This window comes from Rhopalosiphum maidis, chromosome 4 (assembly GCF_003676215.2).
Source record: "Rhopalosiphum maidis isolate BTI-1 chromosome 4, ASM367621v3, whole genome shotgun sequence".
NCBI classification, from domain to species: domain Eukaryota; kingdom Metazoa; phylum Arthropoda; class Insecta; order Hemiptera; family Aphididae; genus Rhopalosiphum; species Rhopalosiphum maidis.
Genome location: NC_040880.1, coordinates 26,531,350 through 26,550,897, shown reverse-complemented (window position 1 = coordinate 26,550,897; position 19,548 = coordinate 26,531,350). Strand labels below are relative to the sequence as shown.

The 19,548-nt window shown below is 29.6% G+C and overlaps 1 protein-coding gene across 3 annotated transcripts in view; it reads right to left on the bottom strand.

Moving 5' to 3' along the window:
• Positions 1-19,548, bottom strand: part of LOC113550378 (gamma-aminobutyric acid type B receptor subunit 2) — a 274,638-nt gene that overhangs the window by 199,290 nt on the left and 55,800 nt on the right. The window lies entirely within an intron of this gene.

The window sequence follows — 19,548 nt, the reverse complement described above, 5'->3', positions numbered from 1 at the left end:
GTAATGGCACCTACAGTACTGCGTACACCCACACGCCCACATAGATATATACAGGGTAATTCACCGACCGTGCTCGACGTTTCATTTTTCATTTAATAATAAAAAAATGTATGTAAATTTTGATTCTTAGAATATTAAAAAGTTTAAATACACACGATATGATCATACTCTTAAATTCTTGAGATTATTTTATAGTCCTGTGAACATCTGTTTTTTTTTTTTTTATAAAAACCACACGTTTTTACTGTTAATTATATGGTGAACTTTTTTTTTTTTTAATTAGATGTACTTCATTTAAAATTCGTTTCGTTTTACAATTATAAAAATGTTTTTATTAAAAGTGATATTCGTTGAAAATGCGTTATAAAATCCAAAATGGATATAATACAGGATCATTTTTTTTTTTTTTATAAATTATAGATTAATATAAATTATTAGAGTTTTAAAATTACCGTAGCCTTCATATTTTAAGAATCTAAAATCGTGGATCTATTATCTTTAGTATATACAGTGAAAACAGATGTTCACGTCCACACAGAACACTTCATAAGTCGTCAAAGAATCTTAAGAATTTCAAAATATGGTCTTTAAGTGTATTAAAAAATTCTAAAAATCAGAATTTGAATAAATTCATTATTAAAGAAAAAAAATGGGAATGATCATGTCGGTAAATCATCCTGTATAATTCGTATTCTTATATTCACTTTATTTTATATACCATTATGTCAGAGACGGATTTACGAGCAACGTTTTAAAGGTCCTACGATAAGTCTGCACACGTTATATATAGCAGATAGTGCGACAGTGGCAGCCCCGAATAAATTTTTTTTAATGGATCAACTAACGAATTCCAAGCAGATTGTCGTATTTAGCAGTGGAAGGATAACACTGCGTGTGTACATAGTATTACGATAACAATCTAACCATTTTGTCAAGCTTCTTAAACCTACAGATATATAAGTTAGTGTAGAGAAAATGTCAAAAGCAACTTCGCATCGCGTTTTCGGTGGTGCTCGACGCTTATACATATCAGACCCTTAACGCTCTATTTACGTGGACACGCGTATTTGGTCGTTTTATTCAGTCGATTAAATAATAATATATCATAATACATATAGCCATATATATATATATATATAGGTACGTATTAGGTATCCGCCCACACACTTATTATGTATAATTCTATTTGGTGTTTGGAATTCGCCGATAATACGGTTTCCGGGACATCGATGATCGAATTCGCGAAGCGTGTCGTTACGCGAGAGAGACGTTTCCAATATATTATGCTCGTTGTGCGCACTAGCTATACTACACAATCCTATACAATAAACACTCGAATGCCTACCGTATGTTTGTAAAAATGTATACTATACACCCCGACAACGTTCTAAACGCACATGGGTACAGATAGCCGATCGTATTCGAGTCCGTGTAATCAACATTTCACAATATACGAGGAATATTAAACAAACATCAGTACTGTTTCGTTATTAAACGATGTGTGCTATTGTCGTCGTCGTCATCGTTGTAATTGCTTTTATTTTTGCCTGTGTGACTGTTGGTCTTAAAACGCACTAGAAAGTACAGCTTATCATAGTACCGTAGGCAAAATGTACTTAAAAAAAAATTACAAAGGTTAAAACCTATCGAAATATCTCAGAACGACTATATTTATTACCTTAAAACCTCGTTGGCGTATAGTGTGTATTGATTATTTTCTATCGTGCAGCATTTAATTTGTATGTTATAATATTTTACATATGAATGTTCAAAAAAAGACTAACAAAATGCGGTGTAATCAAACAACCAATCTATACAGCACACTTTCAGTACGACATGCCTAACATATAATATAATAGCTCAATAATTCAACATGATAAACAATAACATTCCGCAGCTCTACTTCCAAAATTAAATACTCTGCGTACTGCAAAAGTATCCAGAAGGCCAACAATGAGCCATCGTTTAAATTACTTGTGAGACATATCGTCCCTTCTAACATCAGCTTCCCATCACATCCAATCGTATTATTCGTATTACCACAATATACTCCTCTTTTTAAATAACTAATGCCATTGTTTTTTATGTATTTATACATCGATTTTTTTAACAGCTACGTTACAATATTATATCTGACATACGTTTTAAACTCAGTTAATCTGTATAAGTCAACTAGTTGCAAGAAGTAGTACTCATATTTTTACAAAAATTAAATTATTTATATTTTTCAAAAGGTCTATTGTCAATTTTTCGTTGTAAAAATCTAACGTTTTAAAACCAAGTATACTACAATTTATTGCTAATGTAAAAATAAGATTTAGCTACAAAATGTGAAGGCCAAACCATATTGTTTTGAAATTCCACCATTTCCAACTGGCTGATTCATATATTATAGAATAATTTATTTAAATTTTACATTTATCTTTTCATTTTTCCCTCAATTCGTGTACATTTATTTTGATAAATAGATTCCGTTATATTAATATAGTGTTATTAATAAAAAATATTCTTTTGAGTTTACTATAAGTAAAAAAATACAAATAACAAACTATGCCATATTATTCCTAAACCAAGAAAAATTATTCATTTTACTCGAAAAGTATAGCATTGTTAATACAAATATCGATCGGACAAAAGATCCTACGTCTAATCAAAATTCCACCATCCCGACAAACGAAAACCACTATCCTGTAAGAAATCTTTAAAATGATTTCAGAAATGGTCCATTATCGTTTACCTGTCAGTGGCTAAAGAATTGATGCTATTTAAATGTATGCGCTCTTACGTGAATGCCTGTGTGAACATTATCGCGTAATGGCTTTTTTAGCCATTACTATATACAAAAACGAATTTGAATGTAGTTTTAGTGAAATTAAATTACATACTATATGAAATGTCCGCGCGTTGCACTGCACGACTTGCATCATAAAGTATTGTTACGTGTATGAACATTTCGTCTTTTTGACGCGCACTTTGATATTTCATCTCGGCGACGCGCGCGGTAAACGTAATAATAAATGTGTTTTATTAAAAAAATATATATATGTATACAAATATATATCAAATAACCAAAAATAAACGAATAACTTAAATGATATATGTATGCTTTGTATGTGTATACTTTGTATGTGTTGGTGTGTGTGTGTGTGTGTGTGTATGAAATTTTCGTTGGACATTTTAATGTAAAAGGGCGCAAAGTAAACGGTTTTTCACTCCCAAAGAGGGGTAATTTATGGTTATTTTTATTACTGGTGGCTGCTGTGTTGTCGAAATTATTACGGCGAAAATAACGTTTTTCGCGAGAATTTGCTTATACAAACATAATATAGATACGCATCTCCGTTAAAACTCCGTTGACCGTTTCGGTATACGTATTTCGTCGTCACACACACATAATAATAATAATAATGTACGTATCGCCATCGAGCAACAGCGATTTTTTGCTCTTCCCGAAATCCAACCGTCATTATACACAGACGCACACGTGTTATCTGCGCACAAAATAATAAATAGATCAATGTCGACTTTGACGAAAAAAAAAATTAAAAGGGATACGCAGAACAATCGATATTATATTATACATTATTACGAAAACACCAATCAATCACACCGCCCGTGTACACACACCGAACTCGTATATATTATATTCATATTTATACATTTACTCGTATTACCTACTGCGTTTTGATGTATGCGATGGTATACGTACGATTTTGACAAGGGACTATGTTGTAACATCAATGTTTTGATTATGTTTCACTTTAGCGTGATGATATTACAATGATAAGTAAACCACCCCGAACGGCGGCATGACATCACGACTAGCGAGCGTGTAAACGTGGGAGGGAGGTAGGGGGTGTATTGACATTATGAGAACAAAATATGCACTTCCGCAATAAGTATGATACACATACATAAGACGTATATATCTAATGCATAGATATTCGATAAACTGTATCTCACGGTGGACGTGAACACGCGACGACGTGCGAACGAATTCCAGCGGGAACCCCCCCCCCCCCGAAGCCGTCATAGATGGCGTTATTGAGTTCTTGTTGCGGTAAACAATTGTCAGGTTTATCATGTTTATTTTTTTATCACTATATCAGCAAAAACACGCTACTGATTTGTTCGCAACATCATATATTGTATTGTTATATTATATAAATTGTAAATAACACACCCTGTACACGCCAGCGCGTCGCGTACACACACGCACGTGTTTATCGCGCGCTTTTCGTGTCATTTCTTTTTCACCTATCGGCTTTCGAGTCGTGACCGCCAATGGTCTGCTACGGAAAACCTTAATTATGCAAATACAGACCCTTAGGTTTTATATTCTGTTCGAGCGTCCGTGGCGTAGGACGAAAAAAATAAAAAGCTAACGAATTCCAAAAGATACTTTGCAGTGTCGTTGTGTACCACCGCCACCGCCGCCGTTTGCCTTAACCGCGTGTGAGACTTAAGCTCGTCCAATTCAAAGGACAATTGTATCCCCAGAGACGTGCATTATCTTCTGTACACCACACCGAATGACCCGCGATGTAGTTCGACAGTGCGGATACCGCCGAAATCGAGTTAAAATATGAGTCGTAAAAAATAAAACGCATCCGCGCGTCCACCGCCCTCCTCCGCGGTATCGCCACCTCGGCACTGCTCTTCCCGCTATGATCTCGCTTTACTGCGTTTCGGGTCACATCGTCCAACGGATCGGGTGAAATTAAATTCCAATTTATCACTGGGATTTCCATAATAGTTTCAACGTCCACATTTATTCGTTATAATTGAAAAACGCTGTTTGCTTATTTTATTTTATTTTTCTGTTTGTTTTTATTTATTTAACCTATCCTTTTATACGGTACTACTAATTAATATGCATTTATACTTTCTGTTCTAATTTATTACTCGGACTGAAATATTTGAATAAAAGTGTACCCACTACGTTTTGTGCGTCACAACATCTACCTATTGTAAAGTCGTTTGATGTGATGGTTAACAACGGCCGACACCTCGTGCGTGCGCGTTATAATATTATTGTCTTTCCGTGTTACTAAATATCAAACGTAGTATATTGTTATATTTTGATTGAGTGATATACATTTTTGGGTTTGTGTAACGTATTTTTAATTTAAATTAAATATAAACAATTCGCAAATATGAAAACTAATAATCAAATTTCTCATCGTGATCTGTAAAATCAATTACCTATAGTTGGATAAAAAAAAATAAATATATTTTATTAATTCGATGTAATTTTGAAAGGCTTGATTTTGACTAAACGGTTTTTTTACCACGTTGTTCTGACATCTCTCAAAGGAGCTCTTTAATAGTTTTCCTTTCACCATCACCACTCTTAGAATAAAATATCGTCCATCCGGGAGCACATGGAAAATTTTATCAACAGCTAAAAAGCCTTTTTAGCTCAGTTTATGCAATTTAGGTAACCTTTGAAATCGAAAGCTGTAGTTTGAGAAATAGGAGCATTTGGTTTCCGTTTTATTCTACCCGAAACTGAGTTCTAGTTAATAGCATCATCAACAGAAATACTATAAACTCGACCTGAAACCTCGTCAACAATACGCCGTTCGTCGGTCCGTGGGATAATACGTATTTAATATATTTTACCAAAACTTTGGGTTTGCGAACACATCAGGTTACGACCACAACTCGTGAAGTATATAGATACACTATACCACGTGTATTTTAAATCAGTTTATGTGGTGAACGGTGAACTTATGGTTATGTTTACTTGACATGCATCCAATTTATTTTACTTAAATAAAAAATCCACAGAAAGCATACTAGACAGTTAAGTTATAGTTTAAAATGCAATATTATTGGTACACAAAAATGAAAAATACACAACTCACTAAATAGGATACATAATACAAATTTTCATTAAACTATACACAGCTCTTATTTAATAATAATTATTGAATCTAAATTATTTATTTAATAATATTGAATTGAAAATACTATATTTCTTATAATAAGGATGATAAAAAATTATTTTTTTTTTTTTTTGTGGAGCTACCTAAAATATTATATATTCCGCTGAATCTTAACAAAATTTTCTTGAAACTTGAATAGGTAACAATACAAATTACTACAGTAAAATATCCATGCTACGTTATAATAATTAAAATTAGGGTCACTGACTTTTCTATTAATTAACATATTTATTTACTTCATGCATGTCTGATTGTTTAAAATGTTTAACCTAAATTATTGATTCTAGATTACCATATGAATCAATTAAATATGAAAGCTTTAAAGTAATTTAAGACTTGCAAAACTTAAATAATTAGAAGAGTTATCTTTATTGAACTTGATAACTAAAGCATTGTTATGCACTGTACTGTAGTAGCATTATCTTTTTGAAAAATATTAGTTTTTCACTGTAAAATTTGTGTACTATTTTAAATGTTTACGATGACCACAACTAAAATAACATACTGCATTTTTTCGTTTAGAATTTATAGAAAAGAGCCCAACCAACATTTTATATTCTCTCGATTATCTTCCATCATTCACTATCATGTAAATTATTTGATACCAGTTAATTAGATTTTTTAATTAAAAAAAAAATTAATCTATGTATATAATATTTACTAGACTATAAAAAAATGGGTTACAAAACAAAATTTATGATTTAACTAATAAAGTTATGAAAAAACACTGTATACACACGATATCTGTGGGTTAAAATCAGAGCTTTAAAAAAACCAACTAACGATTACTCTCATTAAGCTTCACTATTATTTTGTACGATTTGTCTATTATAATTTAGATAAAGAAGTCGGAGGAGGGCTGACTTCATACAAATTATAAGATTTCATAATAATATAATGTGTACAATAATATCATATAACCTCCCAGACTTCTATTTTATGTGAAAACCAATTTAAAAAAAAGGTTTGATAAAATACACTGACATGGTCGTCTGTCAAAATAAAAGTGATCAGACCTGGAGGAATTATTGTAAATAAAAACTCTCGTAAACCAGTCAGCACCGATTGTTAAGCCATCCACCATCGATCGTTTTGCGCCGAGCTTTATTATAATATATTATATTACCAAAGTACTTAGCCGGAGGCTAACGCGTAGAAATCTCTGCAAAGGGATAAATAGAAATTTATGAATCGTAGTGGTGCACGTATATTCTATTATATGTTTAGTATATATATACAGGGTGATTCTTTTATCTGACATATCACTCATTATTTGAAAATCAATTTATGTTTTTGAAAATATTTTTTTACATAGGTGATTTTCAGTCGAAATAAAACAATTTTGTTTGAAAAACATTATACATACTTTTTTTTTTTAGTATTTTGTAATGTTATAATTTTTTAAGTTTTTACTTTTTGACTGATAACATACATTTTCATTTAATATTCTAAAAACAAAATATTTTTCGGATTATTGTGGTACATAAAAAGTATATTATACAATTTTGTTGATGATCAGAGTGGAGGTACGGAGATACCCTGCAAAATGTTGGTTTACTAACTACTCCACTTACCGAAACTTTAAACACTTATCTATGTATCTTTAAATACTAAGTAAAAACTTAGAAAAAACTATAGCGATAAAAAATGTTGTTTTATTTCGACCAGAAATTATGTAAACAACATTTTTTCAAAAACAGATTTTGAAATAACGAGTGTTGTTCGATTAAAGAGTCACCCGGTATATGTTTTAATAGGTATAAAGAAACGCTAATGGAAATTCACAGCGTTTTAGATTACTATATATTATGTATTTCCATAAACGTTTTTCGCTTGTGGATATTTGTGAATAAATTGAAATAATAACACTTTGGTTTCATTGGGAGTGTTATCGAATCTATCCCTACACACTTGAAAAACGTATAAGCCGCCCTCGCATGACGATTGATTTTCTTTTTTTTCTTTGACGAACTCAATTAAGTCATGACGACACACACATAAAGACAAAAAACGCGTTTCACCGCGTCCCGCATTTACTCATGGCGATAGTATAATATTATATTATTATCTCAAATACCTCTCGTATGTTTTTTTTTGTTTTTTACTTTATTATTATTTATTTTTTGTCAGACAAAAACCTCAACTTTGACCTGAATACTAAAATGGTGGCTTACGTAATGACCGCGGATTTATTGTGAGTATTCGTAGTGAGTTTTTTTTTTTTTTTATCTGTGATATATTTTGTAATATTTTATTTGAAATTCACGCAAACAGATATGTCATAAAATATGTGAGATAGGTGTATTTTTACTACGACCCTACTACCGCCACTAAACCTGATGGGAAATAAAAATCTCAATTTCAGATATTGTTTTATCGAAAATGAAAATATCTTAGAGTTTTCCATATAGTTGAATTACATTATCGACTTATTGTTTATGATCTATGAACAATATTTTTGTTCTTAGAAATAAGAGAAAACATACGATTACAATAGGTATTTGTAATATTTCTCTAAACCGGAAAAAGCGTTTCGACATCACGTGAAATCGGTGTAAAATTAATAACATTTATACGAAACGTTTGTGAGCTGATGAAAATTAAATCTACACAGAGAATATATTTGTTATGTTCGAAATATTGCTGTGATAATTTATTGTTTACAAGTTTGGTTCCGCTTCGAACCATTTAATCGCTAAAACCGTATGTATTATCGTTTGAAATAAACACGGGGTCGACCTAACTACTCTACAGCTATATTATTATTACAGTAAGAGAATGCCGTTCTATAAATTCTCCTCTTTGAACTGTATATGGGAATAGCCAAACCGTAGTACGATAACCGTCTCTTGATTATTCAAACTATATAGCGCTCGTGCCGAAATCGTCGGGAACACCACCAGTATAATTATTATAATACTGTGGGACGTATTCATTTCAGACATTTGAAATTTTGGGGTGGGGAGAGGGGGCTGTAAATGTTTAATCTTAAATACGATTAAGACGTGACACAACACGTATTGTACAAGAATAATGTGTTATTAATGTATTTTTGCTAATATACGATACGATAGTATACCTACAATAGCGTTATGTCAATTATACAGATGCAACACTACTGCTCCACGCCGACGTAATACGGTTACGGCGTAAAAAATACTACATATCGGTGTTTAATAAAAATATCATGTGACGACAATAAACACCGTTCTGACGGGAACCTCGTACTATTCCACTTCGAACGTCGAATATTATATAATATTTACGGGGGGGGGGGGGGAGAGGCCAATCTAACGAAAAGTATTGGGAATTACATCAATTTAAAGTTATCGATTGAGCTACACACGATATACTATTATTACAATCCGATATTTCGCCGAAAATATACACTGAAAAACATATAATATATTTATACAACCCATTTTAATATACGCTCCGAAAGAACGTCGAACTAATATGCGCAGAGCTGATATCGAATTGTACATGGTCGAGTGGGTAACCCGAGTGCATAACTTTGTGTTGTATACCAAAACAACAACAAAAACTATTTAGGTCCATATAGGTTGCGGACGCGGCGCTGTACACACACCACCGTCGTGTACATTATCACGATGATATATCGCCATTGTATAATACGTAATAAACTAATAATAATATGTCTTGTCTTCTATATACGACTATTATTATTATTACTATTGCCATATTATGTAATGTGTACCTACGTTTCACTGTAAATGCGATCTCCACCAGAGATTATTTATCCACACGTCGAACTAGTCGTGACGCTTTTGAAACTTAAAATACTATAAACTCGCGTGACTATAATATAACCAGTAATATTTGTTAAAAACTATATAAATATATAGTAATAATATATACAGAAATAATGACACAATTTATCTAGTAGATGTTATCTACTAAAGTACTGAATAATGTCAACGAGTTGATAAAATGAATGAAATATAATTTTAATTGAGTTTATGTGAAATAGTTTCGTTCGAGTTAGATGTAAGATAAGTATATATTTCTTACCTAAATAATATAAACGTATATGAGACTATACGTAATTATTGCGTAAAATAGACAGTAGTAATATGGCGACACGACCCCATCCACGAGTGCCGTACTATAAATACATATGATATAATATAGATGTTATTGGCATGCATATTGTAGTACCTATCGATAAATATTTTGAATCGGTTTTAACGTTTCACATACGAATGTTGTACTTTAAATCAATAAAAAAATAATTAATAACAATTTTATAATATAAGGTAATTCATTTTCTCATATTTGGTTGTTAGCAAATATTATCAAGTACTAATATCTATATACGCTATACTGCCTATACTCCATACTATAAAAATCATAATTGTTTAAAGTAAGTACCCATTATAGCAGCTCAAAAGTGGGTTGACTATAATATTATTATATACGTATCAGAATAACGCAATCACATAACATCCACTTAAACTTATCGATTTTCCGTTATAAGGTTATACATTTATACAATTTTCGATGAACTCGATTCACGACTTTATTATTTCGAATGTTATAAACTTTTAACTGTTGAGAAAATATTTCAATTTTGTATTTACATATCTAATAAGTAATATATCGTTATGCGAGTATCTATACAATCTCAAAATGTTACCATCGTCGATATAAGCTAAAAGAAAAATTATAATAAAAAATAGTCATACAGTCGGACTATTGTTGTTATAATTTACTAGATATTATAATATTTACAGTTATAATCGTAATATTACAGTAGTCTGTTTTATTTCTCAAAGCTCCTATCACGATATAATACAGATATATTTTTATTTTGTTTTATTTTTTTATTTGATGTAGAGAAATGAAAGGATTACTTAATAAAGATTTTCAATCAGAGATTATAAATTAGGTTATTTACCAAAATTGTTAATGGACTGTTTGAACTTGTGTTATTAATGTTATACCTATTAGTTTTTATTTAACGCGTTTAACTCTTTATTATTATTGTTATTTTTTTGAAAAGTATTAACGGTTTTGGAAATCTTTATTGTTTACATAATTTAACATATAATTATACTTATAAATCATCATTCTTGGAATAAATTATATTTATTACTGTTTTTATTGTTTCAACTTTTTAAGATATTACGTTTTAGAATAACTGCATACATTTTTATGTAATATTTGGAAGAATAATATTGTTTTAAGAATTTTAATTTATAAAAATCTAATTAAAAACGAGTAGTTAGCTAACTTATAAGTATTTAAAGTTCAACCGAGCTGCGGAATGGTATAGAATTTTGAAAAATGTTGGCCCACTACAATTTTGATCTCTGCAGATTTAATACTTAGAACTTATTAACAACAATTTGTATACAATTATTAATATTAATAAAAATATTATTTTTTAGAATGTGAAATTAAAAATGTATGTTGTTTTGCATAAAAGTAAAAATTTAAGAAATAGTGACGAAAAAACTAATAAGAAATATAATATAATTTTTCCAAAAATTGAATTTTATAATTACTTCAAATTTCAAAGTAAATGATATAAAATGTATTTTCAAAAATTCTCGTACCTTTTGAGAAAACCAGTTTTTAACTTTAAAAGAATCAACTTGTTTAATACATGCTATCACTACAACATATTATGACGAGTAAGTCCCATGAATGCCATGATACTCTGATATTTTCTAATGTGGAAACTCCCCATTATACATCAATACACTACGGCATGCATCTAATAGACGTGTCGATGTTCGTATTGCTTTAATTTTATTCAACTTCTTTGCCCATTTAAAACGATTTAACGAAGGTACCAGTGAAACTTAATTATTTAAATTGTCATCTGTCTATTGTCTATTTCATTTTAAAAATATAATTATACAAATAATAATTAGTTTATCAAAATGAGCACAATCATACCCAACACTATTATAATAGATAATAATGTATTTAGCTTACATAATGTACATGGTGTGTTTCGAAAAAATTCCAATAACACGATCCCACGATCATGCCAAAAACAATTAATATTAGTATTTTTTAGACATGCCGTCCGTTTTGTTAATTTCTCGTTATCCGTTCTCAAAAACACGTTTAATAACAAACTACAATAAATCACCTGGCCCACTAAAACTTCATTTATTCGGTATTTCAGTGCTAATAAGTATACGCAATTGAAAGGACATAATAACATGTTTTACGAAACGATTTATGTAAGTAATTGTGTGACACACAAATAACCGCATTTAATTGAATGGCGACACGCAAATACCTATCGATAAATCGTATTTATTTTGATTTTATATTTTTACTGTAATTAATAATTACTAATTATCATAACGTCTCGAGGAAAGCTGTTTCTGTTTTCTCGCCGTCGTAATTTCGGTAAAAATAATAATTATTATTCAGTGCCGGTTATTTCGTAAATTTTGTTTATTATATACTTTAATATACCTGACCTAAAAGCTTATAATTATCTTCTGGCGTAATAATATACGTATATCGTATACCTTTAAATATTTCAGAAGGGTAAAAAGTGTATTTTGAATTGTGGGCGAACCGCGTTTCAGTTTAGGAATTGACCCGCGTATTACCGTATTAGCTCCAATAGTTCAAATAGTATAGCTATATTATTCATTAATATTTATGCACCCTTGGTCGGATAGACGTATACAGTCCTCACTCAGACCACAGTCCACAGGTGTAATATTCGTATGCAAATAAAACACGTATGGCTTTTGCCATTCGGAGCAATAATTGAATCTAGGTAGTTGACATTTTACACTTAAAAGGTGGATAATATATTGAATTGACACGTACAATTTGGCCAAACTATTGTTGGCACCATTTTAAAAAAGGTAGGTAAGTGGGTACCGCTCTGATGTACATTAGGTTTCGAGTTTGTCACTATTATGGATGTATTAAATATGAAATCAATGATATATCATTGTATACGAAAAACGATTCTGACTGGAAACGGTCAATCGGCCTACATCACCGAGTGATATACTATTATTTGATATAGCTATTAAAGTCGTTTATTTTACTTTTAGTATTGTAGCAGGACGATATTCTTTTTCCAAAAATATTGCATTTATTATATGATTAGTATAATATAATATAATTATTATAATAATATCTACATAGTTTAAATTTTAAACCATATTATATTATTAACTTATATAACCTAAAATGTAATTAAGTATTTCTATAAATATCATATCACAGTAAAATGGAATTATAATACCTAGGTTAGGTTATTGAGTTATAGCACATATCATAATGGTTGAAATAAAATAACTTCTTATTATTAAAAATATTGTTTTTATATTATATAAATATTTTATTTATCTTAATATACCTGAATCGGTAAAAAGCTGAACACATTGCGTTTCGTTTATAATATATCGAACAATATAAAAGGTAAACATAGTAAAATAAACAATAATAAAAAAAGTAAATTAAATTATATTATTCTTACTAGCTTTTATTTGTTGGTTGATATTAGTATATGGTTATTGAAACCATGCAATTATACCGTTGATCATTTTCCAAAAATTGTATTTGCTCTAAAATGATTTCACTATGTATTATTATGTATATAATAAGAGCTCTTTTTAACAGTTGTAGTTTTAACACTAAATATTTATTTTTTATCAATTGCACGACGACTTTTTAAGAACCAAATATTAAACGATGTCATTTCATGATTTTTAGATCCAATTCCACAATTCATACTAGGCTTCGTTGATGAAATTACAAATTTATAAAAAGTATTATAATAATATATACAGTAATATCCTGTAGTAAAATCACTAGGAAATGGATTTAAATGCTCCATAAAAACAAAAAACAATGCCTTAAAAAAATGAGATTAACAGAAATGACAGTACTACTCATAACAGAATTGTTTTTAAAAATGCTCTAAAAATGGTCTTAATATTATTTTTAACATGTATGATTCGCATGTATGATGTTTATATGTATATACCTAAGCGTCTACACGTGTCAATAATAATTTCGTCTTGCATCACATTTATCTGATTAGTAAAAGTATAATAAATGATAAAAATAGAAGTGTGACATATTATAAGATAAATAATATTTAATTTTATTCTTTAAGAACGAATTTTAACCACATTTTTATCGAATTTTATCCATTTCGATAAAAAATCACTTAAAAACATAAAAATGCACTAAAAATGTCAAAAAATGTAAACTAAAAGTTACATTTTTAATTTCTTGTTCTATAAAATTAACTTTGTGCTTGGAAAACAATGTTTTTGGACATTCAGAAAAAAATACAACTTGTATTCAAATCCGTTGCCTAATAATAAATCACTATAGCCAGTAAGTACTGAGTAAACATTCAATTAGACTATATTATTATTATATCGTGTACATAAACATAATAATATATATACCACGTGTGAAACAAAAGAATACGATACGAATTTTAATTTCAAATCTCCTTTTCTTTAAATCGGCTGCCTATAATGAACATTATAATATAATACGATGTGATAATAAACTAATCTATTATGCGCGATGTGGTTTACGGCGATCTTTGACTGAACAACGTCATCATTTTGGTGAGCGAATTTTTTGTGTAGTATACAGAGTAGTTCACCAAGCATGTTCAACCCTATTTTTATTCGATTATGCAATTATTCAAAATCTAATTTTTATAATTTTTAAGTACACTTAATAGGACCATATTTTTAAATTTTTGAGGATTTCTGTACCACTTAAATAATGTCCAACGAGGATAAAAACTACTGTTTTTAAAAATTATAAACTACATTATTCAGTAGAAAATCATTAACTAAATAATTTACTGTATATGAAGGAAGTTCTATTTTAAAAAACAGAAGTTTGCAACTATAAGAGTGTAAAATTTTCAAAAATCTGAATTTGTATAAATTCATTATTAAATTAAAAATGGGGGTGAACACTGAACATTTTTGGTGAATTACGCTATATACATATATATATTATATATATCATACACAACTTTTGCAATATTATCCGACGAAATTTATAGCCCTGGAACCGGAATGCGCAAGGAAGAGGGAAAGGGCAAATACGACCATTATCGCCACCTGCACGTTAGTGTGTATGAGTGTTATGTGTGTGTTTAAGCATTTTTTTGTCATTGACAAAAGCCCAAAGCGGCAAAGCACACATGTGATTGGACGGTTGACTTAAAGATTACGGTCGTATGACCGAAATAAACACAGTAAAAATATACGTGTACGCATGAAATCGTTTTGTAAACTATACAGTGATAAACGTACGTTATGTTTATAAATAAATAATTCACATTATATATTCAATATAACCACACTCATAAACATACACATACATGCATATAGTAATAACTATATGTGCACACGATGTCCTTAACATATGATTTTATAGCGGGTAAAGTATCACCGTTATCATTCATGGATGAATTATTAATTATATTCGCTATAAATATTATTATAGCTATATATCACATATTATAATGTCTGTACTAATACTTTTTCTTTAAATTATTATATTATATAGTAAAAACTTATTTAGATATGTTTGATTTTAAATAACATTCAAATATTACACTGTTATATAATATGATACTTGTTAAATTTAATAATTATGCAACTTTAACATGCATGATCTAACATTAGAAATATAATTAAACACAGTAGCTTCTGATTATGTTAAACTTCTATACCTCTAATTCTTCGTTATCTTAAACTGAATTAAAATATCACCTTGAAAATACCGTGTAGAATACAACTCGATATCTCGAGTTTTTTGATATTTTCTTTAAAAAATAAAAGTACTTACATTAATCGCAAAGCAAAACTCAAAATAAAAATGAAAAATTATCTTTCAGTACATTAGGTGTCGAGTGGGTCATGATTATGGGTGTGTTAAATTTGAATTCAATGACATATCATTTATGTATATTAAAAACGATTCTAAGCAGACACAGCCTGTCAGCCTATAATATTACTTAGTATATTTCGTAATAATATGTTTTTTTATAGCTATTAAAGTAATTTATTTTACTTTTATTATCACGGTAGGTTAATGTGTTTTTTCTTGGATAATGAAGTATTTAATTATTATGATGATTGATGATAATACACATTTATATTATATTTTAAATTTTATAATACAACTCAATATTTTTTATTAATTTTATTTTTCTGTAAATACCTTGAATTATTAAAAATAAATTCATGATATTATTATCTTGAACTAAATCAAAAATGTCATTATGTATAGAAAAATTCATAATAATATATTATACATAAAAGTTGTAAGTTTCCGTGAATAATGTTTTTTAATTATAAAAAATAATTAACATCGTTATTTATTGTTTAAATAAGTAATTTCGTCAAAATTCCAACTTCAAATGCATATAAAAAATATTTTAATTTTGACCTCTCTAAAGTACAAACTAGATACAATTATCTATCCAAAACGATTCTCAAAGTTGAGGATCAAAGCATTTTTTCAACTACTTTACGTGTTTGCACACAGATGTATATCATTGTAAATTCAATACATTCATTGTTCCGCTTTGAATCTAAAAGATATATTTTTATTTCGACTTAAAACAGCAGCAATATTATTATAAATTTTCAAGTTTAATATAATAAAATATATATGCCTACTTAAATGTAATCTAAAATTTATTGTATTACAGTCAAGCAGTCAAAATTATTTTTGCGTATGACGTAGTGTCGTATCACTAAAAAAGAATTGTTAGCACGTACATTTAATAAATTTTACCTTTACTAAAAACTAAGTTCGTACCTAATAACCTATTTGACATTAATATCAAAGTTAATGGATATTTTATGAATGACATTAATACATTTATCCATAATCATTTTCATTAACTAAATATGTATGCGTTCATCAAGTGACAGATATAAATATCGATAAGGTATAACTGTTGATAATTTATAGAACTATAAATTACGAAGTCCATATCTTTTACAAAACAAGACATATCTACTTAATGATATAATATAAATTATTAAACTAATAATTATTGACATCATGATTGAATATTAATACAAACGAATAACAATATTTAAGCAGAAAAAGCAATTTAAAATTACAAATTTCTTATACACATAAGCATAATACATTGTACTGTAACAAGTATGTTGACACCTGTATAAAATCTACAATATGTACATAATACAAACATAGTACGATTAACTGCTGACCGATACAATAATATATTCACACACAGTTAACTGTAATGACTACTGGCAATGCACATCATGTAATAACGGCAGTTCAGTGTGGAAATTATAGTCATCAACTTGACCTTTCATAAGGCTGAACTTGATACGACTACAATGCAGTCACCTTGCCACCTACTATTGTAAAGTATCATTAACCTACCTTGTAAGACGTATTATTATTTGTTATGCTTTACTATGTGATATAACCTAATAATAACTGAAAACCAGAACCCTACGAGGCTACGACTTTCTCTCTCTCTCTCTCTGGATATCTGTATTTAATTGGTCACCACTACCCACGTTACACCGCGTTTATCATTTTAAGTACATAATTTGAAAAATGAATAAGATTTATTGCAATGTTTAAAAAAAATAAAGCGAAAATAGGTATACTGCAACTTTAAATTCTTCTAACTGCACAAATATAGAAAAATAATTTTAATCTTATAACGATAAATTTGGTAGCCTAAAGTACACTACATTGAGTGATATGTTTTACACAATTGAAAAATCAACTATATTATAGACGATATTACGATAAACAATAAACTAGAATTGTCGCAAACTTATGATTTTGTATATACTTCTATTATGAAAAATTTGTTTTAAATAGACAAAATTAATTAAAGTAAAAGAAGTATTAAAGCAATTAAATATAAATGTTGTGAGGTATAGCAATCAATAAACCTATACATTTCCCAAATATATATGAGTAAAATACGTAAGATGTAATTGGGCTCACAGTTTGAAGTCAAAATAGGTCTTCAATTCTAAACAATTTAATGTTAGATATTGTCATTTTTTATTTTCGTTTAAAACTTAATTAAACAGATGTAATTTTCACGAGACAGCCGTTTGTTTGTATAAAAATTAAACGTTTCATTTCTATGTATCTGCTGAATGAACGTATCGCATAATGATTGTCGACGATAGTGTGTACAACGACAACATAATGTACCCCACGTAATACGAAAAGTCACATACGTATATGGCGCGCACCGCCCGAGCTGAATATAAAGGAAAATATATTATTAAGGTGTAATCGTAACAGCGGAGAGCGGTCGCATTTCAGAATCATTTCTTCTGTACGCGACGTACATACAAACAAAAACAAAAGACGCTTATATGAGTGTATATTGTACGTAAATATATATATGTTTGTATAGCGTATGTCGGATGGAACAATTAAGGGAACACCGTGACAAAGCAACTTTCACGGCAAACGGAAGTTTTTCAATTTCGTCTTCTGGTTCGAAGGGTTTTAATAGAAAGACTATAATATGTATATTTTCGTCGTATCGTGCGCAAAGTGAACTCGTTTTCTATTATATATTTTTTTAGGTAGGTACATACATATAATGCGATGTTGATAAAGAGACGGAGACATCAGCAAAAAAAATGTGTCTAAACAGAATAGGATCATAGATACCGAGTTTATTATTTTTCTCGGAGATGCACGTCGAGTTAGCGTATATAATATGTACTTATACGACATACACGTAATATATATTATTTATAAAGTATTCGAAAACTTTTCTGTTGGCTACTTCGCTTCTACTTGGATACTTCGCTACCCCTTCTTCACCCCTATAACACAAGTTTTCAACTCGACGTTAACGATTACATACATTAACAAAATTATTATTATACGATGCCCCGTAAGTCTTGAACGGTGATATTTTATTTCAAGATACCGGAAGCGTAAAAATAACAACTAAAACTCGTCGCAGTTAACTTGGAACTCAACAATGTATTGTGTACAAATTTCGAGAAACGATCAGAATTCTGTAAGCGAAAAATCTAAATGTCAGTCGACAAACACCGCGTCGTCACACAATAATCGCTCGCCGAACAATACGGTATTGTATCGCCGGAAACCTACATTCGTTATAGGCGAGTTGACGGTGCTTTATAAACTGTGCTCTCAGAGCTCAAATTTATTTCATCGCCAATAACGCCGATAGCTCTACGCGGATATTTTTGTAATTCGGCAAGTGTTGTTTCCGCCCACGTCTAACCGATTGTCGACCTGAGTTATTTGTATTTTTGTGTTGTTATTATATTCAATCTCGTTGATCACTGCAATTTACCACGGTGCTGTATCATATTATTATCTATTAGGTTGTTTTGGAATCTTCGGAATATGCTATTCCGCATTTATTCAATCCGTTTTTATTAAAATTGCTTATTATGCGCTTATCGCGATTGCAAGAAATTTAAAAAAAATTTAATGCACCCTCACAAACAACGTGAAAATCTTCGTTATTATATGCGTTTATCTAATACGTAAGATTTACGCGACCGCGTAGTGGATGTGGAAGCATTCTAAATTTCTA